This window comes from Eleutherodactylus coqui, chromosome 6 (assembly GCF_035609145.1).
Source record: "Eleutherodactylus coqui strain aEleCoq1 chromosome 6, aEleCoq1.hap1, whole genome shotgun sequence".
In the NCBI taxonomy this organism is placed as follows: Eukaryota; Metazoa; Chordata; class Amphibia; order Anura; family Eleutherodactylidae; genus Eleutherodactylus; species Eleutherodactylus coqui.
The window spans coordinates 84606651-84629163 of record NC_089842.1 but is presented as its reverse complement, the minus strand read 5'-3'; the positions used below and the strand labels follow the sequence as shown (position 1 = coordinate 84629163).

Genomic DNA, 22513 nt, shown 5'->3' with positions numbered 1-22513 from the left:
AGAAAGTCTTTCAAATTAGATTGAGTGACAGTTTCTGGGATTCCTCGGAATTTGACATTGTTACATCTATTTCTGTCTTCTAATGTGGCAAGTTTATTTTTTATGGCGACTACTTCTTCTTCTAAGGCGTAGTGCGAGTCGATTAAGTTATTGTGGGAGGAGGTCAGTTCCGCCATTTTACTTTCGACATGATCTGTTCGGTCGCCTAGTTCTTGAATTGTGACATTTACTGAGGAGGACAGCTTATGCAGGCCTTTTTACATAGAGTCTCACAGTGCTACCACTAGATTTTTAATGAATAGCTCTGAAGCTGGTTGGTTTGTAGAAGGTAGACTTAGGATAGGGTCTGCAGTTAGATCTATCATATTGTCTGAGGGAGAGGGAGAAGGCACTCTCAGCCTCTGCTTCTCTGGGCTAGCAGTGGGGGAAGGGCTTGCCTCTGATTGAGAGCTGTGGCTGGGCGCCATTTTACATGTTGCACCTTTCTCAGGGGTCTCAATGGAGAATGCACTCACCCCTTCTTGTAGTGCAGAAGATCGCTGCTGCTCTCTGGATGTTTCCATAAAGTCTTCTGCAATGCCTGCTGTCGGAGAAACCTCTCTGCTGTGTGAAGAATCAGCTGCTGTCTCCTTATCTGCAGGAGAGCCGGAGGGGGGAGGGGGGGAGCTGCGGGGCACAGCAGTCTCTCCTCTATCAGCGCTTCGGGCTGTAAAGAAACTTGATACTCTCTGTGGAGGAGCTTTGGAGATCTTTCTTTTAGCTGTCACTGTACTCCCACCGGCAAGTGGAGCAGCGGGTTGTGTTTTTCCTCTTCTGGAATGCATTGTGGTAGCTTTTAGAAGGCTTACACGAGCGGAGGTTACAGGGATGCGTCCAGCTCAGTCGGCAGTCAGGCCACGCCCCCTCAGTACATATTTTTGTACTTTTTGCGCACGCATAGCCAGTTCACACACATGATCAAGAGATGTGTGTGATAAAATTGGAGCTTCACCACCATGTATCATAAAATTGATCAATACAGAATAATGAATCTATTTAGAAAATTAAAGGGGTTGTCCCGCGCCGAAACGGGTTTTTTTTTTTTTAACCCCCCCCCCCCGTTCGGTGCGAGACAACCCCGATGTAGGGGTTAAAAAAAACAAACGGAGAGTGCTTACCTGAATCCCGGCGGTCCGACGTCTTCATACTTACCTGCTGAAGATGGCCGCCGGGGTCTGCTCCCTCCGTGGACTGCAGCTCTTCTGTGCGGTCCATTGCCGATTCCAGCCTCCTGATTGGCTGGAATCGGCACGTGATGGGGCGGAGCTACACGGAGTCGGCATTCTGCACGAGCGGCTCCATTGAAGAGAGCAGAAGACCCGGACTGCACAAGCGCGGCTAATTTGGCCATCGGAGGGCGAAAATTAGTCGGCTCCATGGGAACGAGGACGCCAGCAACGGAGCAGGTAAGTATAAAACTTTTTATAACTTCTGTATGGCTCATAATTAATGCACAATGTACATTACAAAGTGCATTAATATGGCCATACAGAAGTGTATAGACCCACTTGCTGCCGCGGGACAACCCCTTTAAATAAAAAAGATGTGAATTTTTAATTTCAAGTTAGCAAGATCATTTTTAGATTTTATAATCAGCAGAAAGAACATTTCTAGGAACACATTGATTCAGGTTCTTAACTCCCATGCAGATATCAATTTCAATTTTTAATACACATGTATTAATGTTCCTCGTCCTTCTGGTCTTTTCTCTAAAGTTTTGGTGAGTAACACTTAAAAATCTTTGGCTGAACTCCTACGACTCCAATCAGCTGACTACGATTTATCTTGCATTCCTGGGGAGAAATGCATCCTTTGCATGAATAAGTGACTTCAACTCCATCTGTGAAAAAAAAAATCATATTTATAATCAACTACTACTGGGAATAAAGATGAATGATATATTCTTTATGTCTTTTGTCATATTGCTTAGACCATTAAATTAGCTGGTGCAGTATGGTGAGAGTCATAATCAAATTTATATAGAAAATCATATTTATAATCAACCACTGTTGGGAATCAAGTTTGAATGATACATTATTTAGACAGCACTAAAATTAGTGCTGGACTTGTAGACTTGTGGAAATATCTAACCAATAAGGCTGTTCCAAATTCACTTCATCCAGCCACAGAGTTAAAGGATAATCTTGTGGCTGCCTGCAGCCTGCAGCTACCACTAGGGGAGCTTAGAAGCTTACTGCATACACATGTGTTGTTCAGTTTAATGCTACCTCAGTTTTGCCAATAGTCTTAATGTTGTCATTTAGCTCTGTGTCTATGCAGATAATTTGGAGCTTTGTATCACTAAAATGGAGCTTGAAGCCTTTTGAAGATATAATTTATTTGATGCATTTATATAGCACATATGTATTCTGCAGCTCTTTGGATTACTTGATGTCCACATTGGGGATCACAATCTGAGTTCACCTATTACAATGTCAGGGCTCGAACCCAATCTCAACTAGGCTATCTAGGACTTGGACAGTTCCCTTTCTGAAACCTAGCCTTCTTGTGTATTTCTCAGTTATCTAGTTCTTGCCTCCCGGTCCTGACCCTCTCCCCTCCCTGTTCCTGATTGCACTTCCTATGTAAGCCTAGCCCTGCCACTCTCTCAGTGTGTGATTGTGTTCCACCACCTTGATCAAGCATCTCTTCCTCTGGCTCCTCTACAAGTGTACTAATACTTCCTGCTGCTGATCTTTGGCTTCCATCTACTACACTTCCATCTCATCCATTAGTACTGCACACTGTGACTTCTTGATAACGATTCCCGGCTATTCTGACTACTCTCGAGTAACCAGCTCGGCTACTACACCTGCAGCTCCAATTTAATCATCACATATTTTCAAGGGGCAGTTTTGGAATTTTAACCCTTGCACTATTGATGACCTATCCCTAGGTTAGGTCATCAATAGTTGCTCAGTAGAGGTCCGCCACTTGGGACCCCCGGTGATCAGCTGATTTCCACCCTTGCATTCACTGCAATCAGGCAGGATGTTGAAAAATTGATCTGCAGTGGAGTTGGAACATAAAGTGTAATAGAAGATATAACTGTGTGGCTCTCTACCCTAACAGGAACTGACATTCATGCATGTGCACTACGCCACTGAAGTCCAGTGGCGTAGTGCGCATGTGCGCATGTCCATTCACACTAGGAAAGAGGGCCACACAGTGTAAACATAGGATTTCTCAGCGGCTTGAGCTGACATCAGACAGGGGGATGTGACTGAGGCATGGATAGGGGCCTGGATAATAGGAGGATGATGTGACTTTGGGCTCTAGCAGCCCACCTACATGGCTCGAGTTAGATCATTAGCATAGAGGGTACCAGAAAATAAAAGTACATTTTTGTTATAATACACTTCTTAGCTGCTCAGCAAAATAGCAAATAATGGCGATAGCTTATTATTTGTACACAAATATTTTAAACAACTCCAATTCCTTTCACTATAGTATATTAGCAAGTGGCGCATTGCGCCACCAGAAACACTGGTACTAGTATATATAAAAGCAAAAGCCCTCACTTATTGACTCACTCACTGACTGACTCGCCACAAATTCTCAAACTTTCCAGTAACAAACAAACTTGAAATGTTGCACAGCCATTCTTTAGGTCCTAAATAGGAAAGTAAAGAGGTTGCAACTTAAGCGTGAAAATCCACGAAATGACGCAATACATGAGATAGTTCTTTTCTCAGAATCTATAAATCCTAGGGAAATTATTTTTGTACACAAACTACCTTCATATGGATAGAAAGCAGAGAGTGGTAATAAATGGTTCATACTCTGATTGGGCCACCGTTGCTTGTGGGGTGCCACAGGGTTCAGTACTAGGCCCCATTCTGTTTTATATATATTTATCAATGGCCACCCAAGCCCCCAGTTTATCTAGATCCATTTGCAGCCATACATTGTCCTCCAATATATTTATTATCTTGTATTATTTCATATCGTCAAAAAAAAAACCACAATATTTTATTGTGCAATCCTTCTATCGGGTCATTGATAAATATATTGAATAGAATGGGGCCTAAAACTGAACCCTTTGGCACCCCACTAGCAACGGTGGCCAAATCAGAGTATGAACCATTTATTACTACCCTTTTGCTTTCTATCTCCGAGCCAGTTCTTTACCAAACTATACACATTTTTGCCAAGTCCGAGCTGTCTAACTTTTTATATCAATCTATTATGCAGCATGGTGTCAAATCTTTTAGAAAAATCCAGATATACGAGAGCTTACTTTGTTGTAGAAGTGATCAAGTTGGTTGGACATGATCGACCTCTCATGAACCTGTGCTGACGAGGAGTTATACCGTTGTTTTCCTTGGGGTATTCTAGGATGGCATCTCTCAGAAACCTCTCAAAAATTTTTCTAATTATTGAAGTGAGACTTACCGGCCTGTAGTTACCAGGCACTCTTTTTGCCCCCTTTAAATCAGGCCATTAAAACTCCACGCCATAGTGCAGAAGTTCGAAGAAAACAGTGGGAAGATAGGTCCCATGCTGTCTTTATGTGCGGAAAGGATAGGGCAAGTCTTATCTTTTCTCGCCTGTACTATTAACAGGCGACAATACTAGAGATGAGCGAACGTACTCGTCCGAGCTTGATACTCGTTCGAGTATTAGCGTGTTCGGGATGCTCGTTACTCGTAACGAGTACCACTCGATGTTCGGGTTACTTTCACTTTCATCTCTGAGACGTTAGCGCGCTTTTCTGGCCAATTGAAAGACAGGGAAGGCATTACAACTTCCCCCTGCGATGTTCAAGCCCTATACCACCCCCCTGCAGTGAGTGGCTGGGGAGATCAGGTGTCACCCGAGTATAAAAATCGGCCCCTCCCGCGGCTCGCCTCAGATGCGTTGTGACATAGCTGAGGGACAGTGGTATCGTGTTGGAGCTGCTGTAGGGAGAGTGTTAGGAGTTAGTGTAGGCTTCAAGAACCCCAACGGTCCTTCTTAGGGCCACATCTAACCGTGTGCAGTACTGTGGAGGCTGCTTTTAGCAGTGTTGCACTTTTTTTTTTTTGGTATATCGGCCGTGCAGAGCATTGCGCCCTGCAGTAATAGTCCAGGGACAGAAGTGTGGAGGCAGGGAGAGCGTTAGGAGTTATTGTAGGCTTCAAGAACCCCAACGGTCCTTCTTAGGGCCACATCTAACCGTGTGCAGTAGTGTGGAGGCTGCTTTTAGCAGTGGTGCACTTTTTTTTTTTTTGGTATATCGGCCGTGCAGAGCATTGCGCCCTGCAGTAATACTCCAGGGACAGAAGTGTGTAGGCAGGGCCAGAAGACATATTATAGATTGAATATACGCAGTGGTCCTTTTCAAGAAAATATTGGAAGAAAATCTATTTGGCCTGCCTGTCACTGTGCTCAGTGTTCTGGGTCCGTGTCTGCTGGGGGTCGTAGTTCTCCAAAATCATAAGCAGCCAGCTAAGTGTTACAGCAGGCTTGCGCCAAATTATTTCCTGGCTCTGAAATCACCGGTCTGTTGCAGTTAATAACAGTGCAACACTGCAGTTCCGTGACACAGTCCAGGGACAGAATTGTGTAGGCAGGGCCAGAAGACATATATTATAGATTGAATATACGCAGTGGTCCTTTTCAAAAAAATATTGGAAAAAAATCTATTTGGCCTGCCTGTCACTGTGCTCAGTGTTCTGGGTCCGTGTCTGCTGGGGGTAGTAGTTCTCCAAATAAATACGCAGCCAGCTAAGTGTTACAGCAGGCTTGCGCCAAATTATTTCCTGGCTCTGAAATCACCGGTCTGTTGCAGTTAATAACAGTGTAACACTGCAGTTCTGTGACACAGTCCAGGGACAGAAGTGTGTAGGCAGGGCCAGAAGACATATATTATAGATTGAATATACGCAGTGGTCCTTTTCAAAAAAATATTGGAAAAAAATCTATTTGGCCTGCCTGTCACTGTGCTCAGTGTTCTGGGTCCGTGTCTGCTGGGGGTAGTAGTTCTCCAAATAAATATGCAGCCAGCTAAGTGTTACAGCAGGCTTGCGCCAAATTATTTCCTGGCTCTGAAATCACCGGTCTGTTGCAGTTAATAACAGTGCAACACTGCAGTTCCGTCACACAGTCCAGGGACAGAATTGTGTAGGCAGGGCCAGAAGACATATATTATAGATTGAATATACGCAGTGGTCCTTTTCAAAAAAATATTGGAAAAAAATCTATTTGGCCTGCCTGTCACTGTGCTCAGTGTTCTGGGTCCGTGTCTGCTGGGGGTAGTAGTTCTCCAAATAAATATGCAGCCAGCTAAGTGTTACAGCAGGCTTGCGCCAAATTATTTCCTGGCTCTGAAATCACCGGTCTGTTGCAGTTAATAACAGTGCAACACTGCAGTTCCGTCACACAGTCCAGGGACAGAAGACATATATTATAGATTGAATATACGCAGTGGTCCTTTTCAAAAAAATATTGGAAGAAAATCTATTTGGCCTGCCTGTCACTGTGCTCAGTGTTCTGGGTCCGTGTCTGCTGGGGGTAGTAGTTCTCCAAATAAATACGCAGCCAGCTAAGTGTTACAGCAGGCTTGCGCCAAATTATTTCCTGGCTCTGATATCACCGGTCTGTTGCAGTTAATAACAGTGCAACACTGCAGTTCTGTGACACAGTCCAGGGACAGAATTGTGTAGGCAGGGCCAGAAGACATATATTATAGATTGAATATACGCAGTGGTCCTTTTCAAAAAAATATTGGAATAAAATCTATTTGGCCCGCCTGTCACTGTGCTCAGTGTTCTGGGTCCGTGTCTGCTGGGGGTAGTAGTTCTCCAAATAAATACGCAGTGTTACAGCAGGCTTGCGCCAAATTTTTTCCTGGGGTTCCGTAAACGAAGTCAGCCTCCAACCACAGGCCAATAAGCGGCACATTTAATTACAGCGTTCTGTTTCTGCACTACTGCTAATACACCATGCTGAGGGGTAGGGGTAGGCCTATAGGACGTGGAGGCGGGCGAGGACGCGGAGCCCCAAGTCAGGGTGTGGGCACAGGCTGAGCCAGTGCGGTGGCCAGGGGTAGAGGCAGGGCCAGACCGAATAATCCACCAACTGGTTCCCAAAGCGCCCCCTCGCGCCATGCCACCCTGCAGAGGTCAAGGTGCTCTACAGTGTGGCAGTTTTTCACAGAGACGCCTGACGACCGACGAACAGTGGTGTGCAACCTTTGTCGTGCCAAGATCAGCTGGGGAGCCACCACCACCAGCATGCGCAGGCATATGATGGCCAAGCACCCCACAAGGTGGGACAATGCCCGTTCACCGCCTCCTGTTTGCACCACTGCCTCTCCCCCTGTGCCCCAAACTTCCACTGAGATCCAACCCCCCTCTGAGGACACAGGCAGTTCCGTCTCCTGGCCTGCACCCACACCCTCACCTCCGCTGTCCTCGGCCCCATCCAGCAATGTCTCTCAGCGTAGCGTCCAGACGTCGCTAGCGCCACTGTTTGAGCGCAAGTACGACACCACGCACCCGCACGCTCAAGCGTTAAACGTGCACATTGCAAAATTGATCAGCCTAGAGATGCTGCCGTATAGGCTTGTGGAAACGGAGGCTTTCAAAAGCATGATGGCGGCGGCGGCCCCGCGCTACTCGGTTCCCAGTCGCCACTACTTTTCCCGATGTGCCGTCCTAGGCCTGCACGACCACGTCTCCCGCAACATTGTACGCGCCCTCACCAACGCGGTTACTGCCAAGGTCCACTTAACAACAGACACGTGGACAAGCACAGGCGGGCAGGGCCACTATATCTCCCTGACGGCACATTGGGTGAATTTAGTGGAGGCTGGGACAGAGTCAGAGCCTGGGACCGCTCACGTCCTACCCACCCCCCGAATTGCGTGCCCCAGCTCGGTGGTGGTATCTGCGGGGGTGTATGCTTCCTCCACTAAACCACCCTCCTCCTCCTCTTACGCAACCTCTGTCTCGCAATCAAGATGTGTCAGCAGCAGCAGCACGTCGCCAGCAGTCGGTGTCGCGCGGCGTGGCAGCACAGCGGTGGGCAAGCGTCAGCAGGCCGTGCTGAAACTACTCAGCTTAGGAGAGAAGAGGCACACGGCCCACGAACTGCTGCAGGGTCTGACAGAGCAGACCGACCGCTGGCTTGCGCCGCTGAGCCTCCAACCGGGCATGGTCGTGTGTGACAACGGCCGTAACCTGGTGGCGGCTCTGCAGCTCGGCAGCCTCACGCACGTGCCATGCCTGGCCCATGTCTTTAAATTTGGTGGTTCAGCGCTTTCTGAAAAGCTACCCCCACTTGTCAGACCTGCTCAGAAAGGTGCGCCGGCTCTGCGCACATTTCCGCAAATCCCACACGCACACTACCACTCTGCGGACACTGCAACATCGGTTTTATCTGCCAGTGCACCGACTGCTGTGCGACGTGCCCACACAGTGGAACTCTACGCTCCACATGTTGGCCAGACTCTATGAGCAGCGTAGAGCTATAGTGGAATACCAACTCCAACTTGCGCGGCGCAGTGGGAGTCAGCCTCCTCAATTATTTACAGAAGAGTGGGCCTGGTTGGCAGCCATCTGCCAGGTCCTTGGAAAATTTGAGGAGTCTACCCAGATGGTGAGCAGGGATGCTGCAATCATTAGCGTCACCATTCCTCTGCTATACCTCTTGAGAAGTTCCTTGCAAAGCATAAAGGCAGACGCTATGGAATCAGAAACGGAGGCCGGGGAAGACAGTATGTCGCTGGATAGTCAGAGCAACCTCATGTCTATATCTCAGCGCGTTGCGGAGGAGGGGGTGGAGCATGAGGAGGAGGGGGAAGAGACAGCTTGGCCCACTGCTGAGGGGACAGATGCTGCTTGCCTGTCATCCTTTCAGCGTGTATGGCCAGAGGAGGAGGAGGGGGAGGAGCATGAGGAGGAGGGGGAAGAGACAGCTTGGCCCACTGCTGAGGGTACAGATGCAGCTTGCCTGTCATCCTTTTAGCGTGTAAGGCCAGAGGAGGAGGAGGATCCTGAAAGTGATCTTCCGAGTGAGGACAGCCATGTGTTGCGTACAGGTACCCTGGCACACATGGCTGACTTCATGTTAGGATGCCTTTCTCGTGACCCTCGCGTTACACGCATTCTGGCCACTACGGATTACTGGGTGTACACACTGCTCGATCCACGGTATAAGGAGAGCCTTTCCACTCTCATTCCCGAAGAGGAAAGGGGTTCGAGAATGATGCTATACCACAGGGCGCTGATGGACAAACTGATGGTAAACTTCCCATCCGACAGCGCTAGTGGCCGAAGGCGCATTTCCGCGGCCCAGGTAGCAGGGGAGGCACAGAGATCAGGCAGCATGTACAGCGCAGGCAGGGGAACACTCTCTAAGGCCTTTGACAGCTTTATGGCTCCCCAGCAAGACTGTGTCACCGGTCCCCAGTCAAGGCTGAGTTGGCGGGAGCACTGTAAAAGGATGGTGAGGGAGTACGTAGCCGATTGCACGACCGTCCTCGTTGACGCCTCTGCCCCCTACAACTACTGGGTGTTGAAGCTGGACACGTGGCCTGAACTCGCGCTGTATGCCCTGGAGGTGCTTGCTTGTCCTGCGGCTAGCGACTTGTCAGAGAGTGTGTTTAGTGTGGCTGGGGGAATCATCACGGATAAGCGTACCCACCTGTCAACCGACAGTGCCGACAGGCTTACACTCATCAAGATGAACAAAGCCTGGATTTCCCCAGACTTCTCTTCTCCTCCAGCGGTCAGCAGCGATACCTAAGCAATACGTAGGCTGCACCTGCGGATGGAAGCATCGTTCTCTATCACCATCCAAAACGGGGACCTTTTTGCTTCATCAATCTGTGTATAATATTCCTCCTCCTCCTGCTCCTCCTCCTGATACCTCACATAATCACGCCGAATGTGCAATTTTTCTTAGGCCCACAAGGCTCAGTCATATAATTTTTCTAAACCATTTTTATACGTTTCAATGCTCATTAAAGCGTTGAAACTTTCACCTCAACCAATTTTTATTTTAACTGGGCTGCCTCCAGGCCTAGTTACCAATTAAGCCACATTAACCAAAGCCATTAATGGGTTTCACCTGCCCTCTCGGTTGGGCATGGGCAATTTTTCTCAGGTACATTAGTACTGTTGGTACACCAATTTTTGTGGGCCCTCGTCTACAGTGTAATCCAATTAACTTTTTGCCCACCTGCATTACAGCTGACATAACATCAGCTGTGATGGGCAATGCAATGGGATATTTTTATGTACCGCCGGTGGGTTCCAGGGAGCCACCCATGCTGTGGGTCCACAGGGAGTTGTAACTACATGTGTCCACTTCTAAAGAACCCCAGTCTGACTGGGGCATGCAGTGTGGCCCGAAGCCCACCTGCATTAAACATGACATTATTACCTCAGCTGTGATGGGCAATGCAATGGGATATATTTATGTACCGCCGGTGGCTTCCTGGCACCCACCCATGCTGTGCGTCCTCAGGGAGTTGTAAATGCATCTGTGTCCACTTCTAAAGAACCCCAGTCGGACTGGGGCATGCAGTGTGGGCCGAAGCCCACCTGCATTAAACATGACATTATTACCTCAGCTGTGATGGGCAATGCAATGGGATATTTTTATGTACCACCGGTGGGTTCCAGGGAGCCACCCATGCTGTGGGTGCACACGGAATTCCCATTGCGGAGTTGTACCTGCCTGTGACTATTTATAAAAAAACGCGGTCTGACTGGGGCATGCAGACACCTTGACAGAATGAATAGTGTGTGACACATGGGTTCCCCATTGCTATGCCCACGTGTGCAGCTCCTGATGGTGGTGGCACAGGATTATATTTCTCATTGCTTCTGTACAGCATTGTGGGCTATCGCCCCGCCCCTTTTAAAGAGGGTCGCTGCCTAGCAGTGCCAACCCTCTGCAGTGTGTGCCTGCGGTTTCTCTGGCAGACGCACTTATAAATAGACATGAGGGTGGCGTGGCATGAGGGCAGCTGAAGGCTGCGCAGGGACAATTTGGTGTGCGCTGTGGACACTGGGTCGTGGGGGGGGGGAGGGGGTTGGGCAGCATGTAGCCCAGGAGAAGTGGCAGCGGAGTGTCATGCAGGCAGTGATTGTGCTTTGTTGGAGGTAGTGTGGTGCTTAGCTAAGTTATGCATTGCTAATGAGGGCTTTTCAGAAGTAAAAGTTGTTGGGGGGAGGGGGGGCCCACTCTTGCCGCTATTGTGGCTTAATAGTGGGACCTGTGAACTTGAGATGCAGCCCAACATGTAACCCCTCGCCTGCCCTATCCGTTGCTGTGTCGTTCCCATCACTTTCTTGAATTGCCCCGATTTTCACAAATGAAAACCTTAGCGAGCATCGGCGATATACAAAAATGCTCGAGTCGCCCATTGACTTCAATGGGGTTCGTTATTCGAAACGAACCCTCGAGCATCGTGAAAAGTTTGTCTCGAGTAACGAGCACCCGAGCATTTTGGTGCTCGCTCATCTCTAGACAATACTGCTAATGAAAACAAAACCATTGATGGTACCATGGTATCATTTTGTCCCGTTAAGCAGCCATGATTATCATGACCACATAATGGGAATAACACGCCTATGTGAAGAAGCTCTTATGTGTATATATTGAGTATAATCTAATGCTACTCTATGTGTATATACTGAGGAGAATCTGCCTCACATCTGTTTATACTTGTATAAAGTATATATAAATGCGAAAGCTTTCACTGATTCACTCACTGACTGACTCATCACTAAGGGCTTCTTCCATGTTGTTTTTCCTGGGTGATGTTAAGAACCATGCAAAACGGTAAACATTTTTTACTCCTCGGTTCCTCTGAAGTAACCACAACTTTAAAAATGTTTCCATGCGAACAACAGGTAAACAGCTATACCAAAAAAACCTCGGGTGAAGCCGGGTATGTCAGCTAGTCTATATATATAAAAATGAATGTATGTCTGTGTGTCTGTTTGTCCTTTATGCGCTACTACACCATTCATCCGATCGCCATGAAACTTTGGGAAGTTGTTGAGTACACGCCTGGGAAGATTACTGGCATAGTACATCTATCCTACGATAGGTGGCGCGTGTGCAAGCGTCGTCGACAGTTACGCCCCCCACATAGATCGTTCAATTTCCATTATTGCCACTAATTCTCTCACTTCCCGATGTCGCAGAAACATGAAATTTGGCGCGAGCATTGATTATGTCATAGATAGGAAAAGTTAATGGGTCCCAACTCGATTATTCAATTCTAAGCACAAAAGAATTAGCGTCCAAATTTTACGTATGGAATCTAATTCTCTCACTTCCTGATGTCATAAAAACTTTACATTTGGCAGGAGCATTGATAATGTCATAAATAGGAAAAGTTGATGGGTCCCAACTCGATTATTTAATTCTATGCGCCAAAGAATTAGCGTCCAAATTTTACATATGGAATCTAATTTTCTCACTTCCCGATGTCACAGAAGCTTGAAATTTAGCACGAGCATTGATTATGTCATAAATAGGAAAAGCTAATGGGTCCCAACTCGATTATTCAATTCTAAGCGCAAAAGAATTAGCATCCAAATTTTACATAAGGAATCTAATTCTCTTACTTCCCAATGTAATAGAAACTTGAAATTTGGCACAAGCATTGATTAGGTCATAAATAGTAAAAGCTAATGGGTCCCAACTCGATTATTCAATTCTAAGCGCAAAAGAATTAGCGTCCAAATTTTACGTACGGAATCTAATTATCTCACTTCCTAATGTCATCTCTATTCATAAAAAAAGGAATGTCTGCCTGTGTGTCTGTCTGTCCTTTATGCATTACTACACCATTCATCCAATCGCCATGAAACTTTGGGAATTTGCTGAGTACACTCCTGGGAAGATTACTGGCATAGTACATCTAGTGTACGATAGGTGGCACGCGTGCGAGCATCGTCGACATTTATGCCCCCCCCCCCAGATGTAGATCATTCGAATGGCAGAAAAGAGGATTATCGCATGCACACATTTTGATTTGGTTAATCGACAAAATTACACCAGACAAAATTGATGAAGTTATCTCTGCAGAAATCCCAGATTTCAACATTGATCCAGGCTTATTCGAAGTCGTTACTAAAAACATGCTTCATGGTCCATGTGGCGCAATCAACAACTATTCTCCATGCATGAAGGATGGAAAATGCACGAAACGCTATCCAAGAGACTTACATGCCGAAACCATCACTGGAAATGATGGATATCCACAATATCATCGACGATCAACTGAAGATGGTGGCAAATTAATCACTTTAAAAGTGCGCAACAATGACATTAAAGTTGATAATCGTTGAGTTGTGCTGTATTCACCATTACTCTCAAAGACGTTCAAAGCACACATCAATGTCGAGTATTGCAATTCAGTGAAATCCATCAAATACATTTGCAAATATGTCAATAAAGGAAGTGATATGGCAGTTTTTGGAGTGGAAAATGCATCTGCACTAGAGATGAGCGAACTTACTCGTCCGAGCTTGATACTCGTTCGAGTATTAGCGTGTTCGAGATGCTCGTTACTCGTGACGAGTACCACGCGATGTTCGAGTTACTTTCACTTTCATCTCTGAGACGTTAGCGCGCTTTTCTGGCCAATAGAAAGACAGGGAAGGCATTACAACTTCCCCCTGCGACGTTCAAGCCCTATACCACCCCCCTGCAGTGAGTGGCTGGCGAGATCAGGTGTCACCCGAGTTTATAAATCGGCCCCTCCCGCGGCTCGCCACAGATGCGTTCTCACAGAGATCAGGGAAAGTGCTGTCTTGCTGGAGTTGCTATAGGGAGAGTGTTAGGAGTATTTTAGGCTTCAAGAACCCCAACGGTCCTTCTTAGGGCTACATCTAACCGTGTGCAGTAGTGTGGAGGCTGCTTTTTGCAGTGTTGCACTTTTTTTTTTTTTGTATATCGGCCGTGCAGAGCATTGCGCCCTGCAGTAATTATACATACTCCAGGGCCAGTAGTGGTGAGGGCCAGTAGTGGTGAGGCAGGGACAGAAGACATATTTATTGAATATAGGCAGTGGGCCTTTCCAAAAACATTTGGGGAAAAAAATCTATTTGGGCTGCCTGTGACTGTACTCAGTGTACTGGGTCTGTGCTGGGGGTAGTTGTCCTCCTAATTCATACGCAGCCAGCTAAGTGTTACAGCAGGCTTGCGCAAAATTATTTCCTGGCTCTGTGTTGGCTGTTACATCACCGCTGTATTACAGTCCACAATGCAACAGTCTGCATTTATTTTACATACTCCAGGGCCAGTAGTGGTGAGGCAGGGACAGAAGACATATTTATTGAATATAGGCAGTGGGCCTTTCCAAAAACATTTGGGAAAAAAAAACTATTTGGGCTGCCTGTGACTGTACTCAGTGTACTGGGTCTGTGCTGGGGGTAGTTGTCCTCCTAATTCATACGCAGCCAGCTAAGTGTTACAGCAGGCTTGCGCAAAATTATTTCCTGGCTCTGTGTTGGCTGTTACTTCACCGCTGTATTCCAGTCCACAGTACAACAGTCTGCAGTTATTTTACATACTCCAGGGCCAGTAGTGGTGAGGCAGGGACAGAAGACATATTTATTGAATATAGGCAGTGGGCCTTTCCAAAAACATTTGGGGAAAAAAAATCTATTTGGGCTACCTGTGACTGTCCTCAGTGTACTGGGTCTGTGCTGGGGGTAGTTGTCCTCCGAATTCATACGCAGCCAGCTAAGTGTTACAGCAGGCTTGCACAAAATTCTTTCCTGGCTCTGCTGTGCGTTCCGTAAGCGAAGTCAGCCTCCAACCACAGGCCAATAAGCGGCACATTTAATTACAACGTTCTGTTTCTGCACTACTGGTAATACACCATGCTGAGGGGTAGGGGTAGGCCTAGAGGACGTGGACGCGGGCGAGGACGCGGAGGCCCAAGTCAGGGTGTGGGCACAGGCCGAGCTCCTGATCCAGGTGTATCGCAGCCGACTGCTGCGGGATTAGGAGAGAGGCATGTTTCTGGCATCCCCACATTCATCTCACAATTAATGGGTCCACACGGTAGACCTTTATTAGAAAATGAGCAGTGTGAGCAGGTCCTGTCGTGGATGGCAGAAAGTGCATCCAGCAATCTATCGAACACCCAGAGTTCTGCGCCGTCCACTGCTGCAACTCTGAATCCTCTGGCTGCTGCTCCTCCTTCCTCCCAGCCTCCTCATTCCATTACAATGACACATTCTGAGGAGCAGGCAGACTCCCAGGAACTGTTCCCGGGCCCCTGCCCAGAATGGGCAGCAAGGGTTCCGAATCCTCTCCCACTGGAGGAGTTTGTCATGACCGATGCCCAACCTTTTGAAAGTTCCCAGGGTCCGGGTGATGAGGCTGGGGACTTCCGGCAACTGTCTCAAGACCTTTCAGTGGGTGAGGAGGACGATGACGATGAGACACAGTTGTCTATCAGTGAGGTAGTAGTAAGGGCAGTAAGTCCGAGGGAGGAGCGCACAGAGGATTCGGAGGAAGAGCAGCAGGACGATGAGGTGACTGACCCCACCTGGTTTGCTACGCCTACTGAGGACAGGTCTTCAGAGGGGGAGGCAAGGGCAGCAGCAGGGCAGGTTGCAAGAGGCAGTGCGGTGTCCAGGGGTAGAGGCAGGGCCAGACCGAATAATCCACCAACTGTTTCCCAAAGTGCCCCCTCGTGCCATGCCACCCTGCAGAGGCCGAGGTGCTCAAAGGTCTGGCAGTTTTTCACTGAGAGTGCAGACGACCGACGAACAGTGGTGTGCAACCTGTGTCGCGCCAACATCAGCCAGGGAGCCACCACCACCAGCCTCACCACCACCAGCATGCGCAGACATATGATGGCCAAGCACCCCACAAGGTGGGACGAAGGCCATTCACCGCCTCCGGTTTGCACTGCTGCCTCTCCCCCTGTGCCCCAACCTGCCACTGAGATCCAACCCCCTCTCAGGGCACAGGCACTACCGTCTCCTGGCCTGCACCCACACCCTCACCTCCGCTGTCCTCGGCCCCATCCACCAATGTCTCTCAGCGCACCGTCCAGCCGTCGCTAGCGCAAGTGTTTGAGCGCAAGCGCAAGTACGCCGCCACGCACCCGCACGCTGAAGCGTTAAACGTGCACATAGCCAAAGTTATCAGCCTGGAGATGCTGCCGTATAGGGTTGTGGAAACTGAGGCTTTCAAAAGTATGATGGCGGCGGCGGCGGCCCCGCGCTACTCAGTTCCCAGTCGCCACTACTTTTCCCGATGTGCCGTCCCAGCCCTGCATGACCACGTCTCCCGCAACATTGTACGCGCCCTCACCAACGCGGTTACTGCTAAGGTCCACTTAACAACGGACACGTGGACAAGCACAGGTGGGCAGGGCCACTATATCTCCCTGACGGCACATTGGGTGAATTTAGTGGAGGCTGGGACAGAGTCAGAGCCTGGGACCGCTCACGTCCTACCCACCCCCAGAATTGCGGGCCCCAGCTCGGTGGTGGTATCTGCGGCGGTGTATGCTTCCTCCAGTAAACCACCCTCCTCCTCCTCCTACGCAACCTCTGTCTCGCAATCAAGATGTGTCAGCAGCAGCAGCACGTCGCCAGCAGTCGGTGTCGCGCGGCACGGCAGCACAGCGGTGGGCAAGCGTCAGCAGACCGTGCTGAAACTACTCAGCTTAGGAGAGAAGAGGCACACGGCCCACGAACTTCTGCAGGGTCTGATAGAGCAGACTGACCGCTGGCTTGCGCCGCTGAGCCTCCAACCGGGCATGGTCGTGTGTGACAACGGCCGTAACCTGGTGGCTGCTCTGCAGCTCGGCAGCCTCACGCACGTGCCATGCCTGGCCCACGTCTTTAATTTGGTGGTTCAGCGCTTTCTGAAAAGCTACCCACGCTTGTCAGACCTGCTCGGAAAGGTGCGCCGGCTCTGCGCACATTTCCGCAAGTCCCACACGGACGCTGCCACCCTGCGCACCCTGCAACATCGGTTTCATCTGCCAGTGCACCGACTGCTCTGCGACGTGCCCACACAGTGGAACTCTACGCTCCACATGTTGGCCAGACTCTATGAGCAGCGTAGAGCTATAGTGGAATACCAACTCCAACTTGCGCGGCGCAGTGGGAGTCAGCCTCCTCAATCATTTACAGAAGAGTGGGCCTGGTTGGCAGCCATCTGCCAGGTCCTTGGAAAATTTGAGGAGTCTACCCAGATGGTGAGCGGGGATGCTGCAATCATTAGCGTCACCATTCCTCTGCTATGCCTCTTGAGAAGTTCCCTGCAAAGCATAAAGGCAGATGCTTTGCGCTCGGAAACAGAGGCGGGGGGAGACAGTATGTCGCTGGTTAGTCAGAGCACCCTCCTGTCTATATCTCAGCGCGTTGAGGAGGAGGAGCATGAGGAGGATGAGGAGGAGGGGCAAGAGACAGCTTGGCGCACTGCTGAGGGTACCTATGCTGCTTGCCTGTCATCCTTTCAGCGTGTATGGCCTGAGGAGGAGGAGGAGGATCCTGAAAGTGATCTTCCTAGTGAGGACAGCCATGTGTTGCGTACAGGTACCCTGGCACACATGGCTGACTTCATGTTAGGATGCCTTTCTCGTGACCCTCGCGTTACACGCATTCTGGCCACTACGGATTACTGGGTTTACACACTGCTCGACCCACGGTATAAGGAGAACCTTTCCACTCTCATTCCCGAAGAGGAAAGGGGTTCGAGAGTGATGCTATACCACAGAACCCTGGCGGACAAACTGATGGTAAAATTCCCATCCAACAGCGCTAGTGGCCGAAGGCGCAGTTCCGAGGGCCAGGTAGCAGGGGAGGCGCAGAGATCAGGCAGCATATACAGCACAGGCAGGGGAACACTCTCTAAGGCCTTTGACAGCTTTCTGGCTCCCCAGCAAGACTGTGTCACCGCTCCCCAGTCAAGGCTGAGTCGGCGGGAGCACTGTAAAAGGATGGTGAGGGAGTACGTAGCCGATCGCACGACCGTCCTCCGTGACGCCTCTGCTCCCTACAACTACTGGGTGTCAAAGATGGACACATGGCCTGAACTCGCGCTGTATGCCCTGGAGGTGCTTGCTTGTCCTGCGGCTAGCGTCTTGTCAGAGAGGGTGTTTAGTGCGGCTGGGGGAATCATCACGGATAAGTGTACCCGCCTGTCAACCGACAGTGCCGACAGGCTTACACTCATCAAGATGAACAAAGCCTGGATTTCCCCAGACTTCTCTTCTCCACCAGCGGTCAGCAGCGATACCTAAGCAATACGCAGGCTGCACCCGCGGATGGAAGCATTGTTCTCTATCACCATCAAAAACGTGGACCTTTTAGCTTCATCAATCTGTGTATAATATTCCTCCTCCTCCTCCTGCTCCTTCTCCTGAAACCTGACGTAATCACGCCGAACGTGCAATTTTTCTTAGGCCCACAAGGCTCAGTCATATAATTTTTGTAAACAATTTTTATACGTTTCAATGCTCATTAAAGCGTTGAAACTTTCACCTGAACCAATTTTTATTTTAACTGGGCTGCGTCCAGGCCTAGTTACAAATTAAGCCACATTAACCAAAGCGATTAATGGGTTTCACCTGCCCTCTTGGTTGGGCATGGGCAATTTTTCTGACGTACATTAGTACTGTTGGTACACCAATTTTTTGGGGCCCTCGCCTACAGTGTAATCCAATTAATTTTTTGCCCACCTGCATTACAGCTGACGTAACATCAGCTGTGCTGGGCACTGCAATGGGATATATTTATGTACCGCTGGTGGGTTCCAGGGAGCCACCCATGCTGTCGGTCCACACGGAGTTGTAACAACATCTGTCCACTTCTAAAGAACCCCAGTCTGACTGGGGCATGCAGTTTGGGCCGAAGCCCACCTGCATTTAATCTGACGTTAGCTCTGCTGTCCAGGGCAATGCAATGGGATACATTTATGTACAGCGGGTGGGTTCCAGGGAGCCACCCATGCTGTGGGTGCACACGGAATTCCCATTGCGGAGTTGGGGATTCCCAGTTGTACCTGCCTGTGACTATTTATAAAAAAACGCGGTCTGACTGGGGCATGCAGACACCTTGACAGAATGAATAGTGTGTGGCACATAGGTTCCCCATTGCTATGCCCACGTGTGCAGCTCCTCATGGCGGTGGCACAGGATTCTATTTCTCATTGCTTCTGTACAGCATTGTGGGCTATCGCCCCGCCCCTTTTAAAGAGGGTCGCTGGCTAGCCGTGCCAACGCTCTGCAGTGTGTGCCTGCGGTTCCTCCTCATGGCAGACGCATGTATAAATAGGCATGAGTGTGGCGTGGCATGAGGGCAGCTGATGGCTGCGCAGGGACAATTTGGTGTGCGCTGTGGACACTGCGTCGTGCGGGGGGGGGGGGGAAGGGGGGGGTTGGGCAGCATGTAGCCCAGGAGAAGTGGCAGCGGAGTGTCATGCAGGCAGTGATTGTGCTTTGTTGGAGGTAGTGTGGTGCTTAGCTAAGGTATGCATTGCTAATGAGGGCTCTTCAGAAGTAAAAGTTGTTGGGGGGGGCACTCTTGCCGCTATTGTGGCTTAATAGTGGGACCTGGGAACTTGAGATGCAGCCCAACATGTAGCCCCTCGCCTGCCCTATCCCTTGCTGTGTCGTCCCCATCACTTTCTTAAATTGCCCAGATTTTCACAAATGGAAACCTTAGCGAGCATCGGCGATATACAAAAATGCTCGGGTCGCCCATTGACTTCAATGGGGTTCGTTACTCGAAACGAACCCTCGAGCATCGTGATAATTTTGTCCCGAGTAACGAGCACCCGAGCATTTTGGTGCTCGCTCATCTCTAATCTGCACCAATCGATGAAATCGAACTATATCAATTGGGACGCTTCATTAGTAGCAATGAAGCTGTTTGGCGCATTTTCTCATTTCTAATTCATGAATGTAATCCAACAGTTGTTCATTTGGCAGTACATCGTGAAAATGGACAGCGCGTGTATTTTACAACAGAAAATGTACATGCAAGAGTATCTTCGCCACCGCAAATAATGTTAACTGCCTTCTTCTCATTGTGCACGCATGATTTGTTCGCAGGAACGCTACTTTACTCAGAAGTGTCAAAATACTACACATGGAATGCATCAGCGAAAAACTTTCAACGTCGTAAACAGGGCAAAACAGTTGAAGGACATCCGAATTTATATTCGTCCGACACCTTAGGCCGCCTGTATACAGTTCATCTAAACAATCAAGAATGTTTTTACTTGCGCTTACTGTTAGTTAACATGCGTGGACCGAAATCCTTCCAAGAACAGAGAACAGTAAATGGTGAAGTATGTGCGACCTATTGAGAAGCTTGCCAACAATTAAATCTTATTGAAAACGATGCCCATTGGGACACAGCACTCGATGATGCATCGAATACTGCTCAACCACAGCAAATACGCACGTTATTTGCGATAATATTGACAACGTGTTTCCCATCCAATCTGAAAGATCTTTGGGAAAAATACAAAGATTACATGAGTGAAGAAATCCTACGTCGTTTGCGAGCAACGAATCCGGACATGCAATTCACAACAAACGTGTATAATGAGGCGTTAGTTTCGATCGAGAATATATGTTTGGCAATCGCTAAGAAAGGATTGGTGCAGTTGGGAATGTGTGCACTGAATCGAGCTGCAAATGACGCTTATGATCGTGATTTGCAACGTGAAACACACTTCGATGTCGATGATTTGGGTACATTTGTTGAAAAGAATCTTCCAAAATTGGTTCCAGAACAACGTATTGTATATGACACAATCATAAAAGCAATTACAAATCAAAGCAGAGGATTGTACTTCATAGATTCATCCGGAGGTTCTGGCAAAACCTTTCTCATTGCAATCATTTTGACAACTATACGATCACGGAATAAAATTGCACTGGCAATTGCATCATCTGGAATTGCGACAACATTTTTTGCCCTTGAATTTGCAAGCTACTGAGACGCCAACATGCAATATCACCAAAAATTCCGGAATGGGCAAAATTCTTCAAACGTGTGAACTTATCATATGGGACGAATGCACAATGGCTCACAAAAAAGCATTGGAAGCGTTTGATCGTACACTGCAAGATTTGAGGGGAAATGCACAGCCCTTTGGTGGAGCACTCATTTTATTGTCTGGTGATTTTCGACAAACTCTGCCAGTTATACCACGTTCAACACCCGCTGATGAACTTAATGCATGTCTCAAATCATCAGTTCTATGGCGACATGTTAAGAAATTGCTTTGAAAAGCAATATGCGTGTTCAACTACAAAATGATACATCCGCCGAACGTTTTGCAAAACAATTGCTGGATATTGGAAATGGGAAAATGCCAATCGACAGATCTACACAATGTATCACATTGCCAACAAACTTTGGAAAGATGACATCAACCAAAGACGAATTGATTCAAAAGGTGTTCCCAAATATTGTGCGGAATTACAAAAATCATCAGTGGATCAGCGCACGGGCTATATTAGCAGCTACCAACAACGATGTCAATGCCATCAATTTCAGCATTCAAAACGGAATACCAGGCGAAGCGACAACGTATAAGTCCACCGATACTGTGATGAATCAAGATGAAGCTGTCAATTACCCAACGGAATTCTTGAATTCACTTGATTTTCCGGGTATGCCACCGCACATTTTAACATTGAAAATTGGCGGTCCTATCATTCTTCTCCAAAACATCAATACACCATGACTTTGCAACGGTACAAGACTTTCGGTGAAAAAGATGATGAACAATGTCATCGAAGCTACAATTTTGAATGGGAAATTCAAGGGGAAGATGTCCTGTGGCCATGTATTCCAATGATCCCAACAGATATGCCATTTGAATTCAAACGTTTACAGTTTCCGGTGCGACTCGCTTTTGCAATGACCATCAACAAAGCACAAGGCCAATCGCTGCAAGTGTGTGGGCTAGATTTGGAGAATCCGTGCTTCTCCCATGGAAAACTGTATGTGGCCAGCTCACACGTCGGAAAACCTTCAGATTTATTTGTGTACGCACCAGACGGAAACACAAAAAATATTGTGTATCCACAAGCACTCGAATAAATAAATAGAATTAAAACGACACTTTGAAATGTTTCCCATATGAAAATGAGTAAGTTTAAATAAAAATGACACAATGTAAATTCAATGTTATCAGAACGCATTTCCTTGATTTTCCTTTCTTCTGATGTCGCAGCAACGCGCGACGGGTAAGCTAGTTTATTATATATGCAACTCTACTTATGTGATCTTTTAAGTTCTGTCTCTATGAAATTTTACAAGATCAGTTACTGATGAACTTCTCTGAAAATTACCTGGTTTCTCTTCTTTTCCAGAAAAAGTTATACAAACGTCGTTTTTCTTTAAGCACTTCACCTCTCCTGTAGCTTTACATTCTTCTGTGGTGTTATACAAAATGCAGGCTGGACACAGAGGGCCACTGGGCTCACCATCTTCTGGCACTAAATACAAAGATACCGCAGGTTTATATT

General features: G+C 48.1%; 1 pseudogene; it reads left to right on the top strand.

Moving 5' to 3' along the window:
- Nucleotides 1–4234: 4234 nt before the first annotated feature.
- On the top strand, nt 4235–20203 carry LOC136633635 (uncharacterized; annotated as a pseudogene).
- Nucleotides 20204–22513: the final 2310 nt, after the last annotated feature.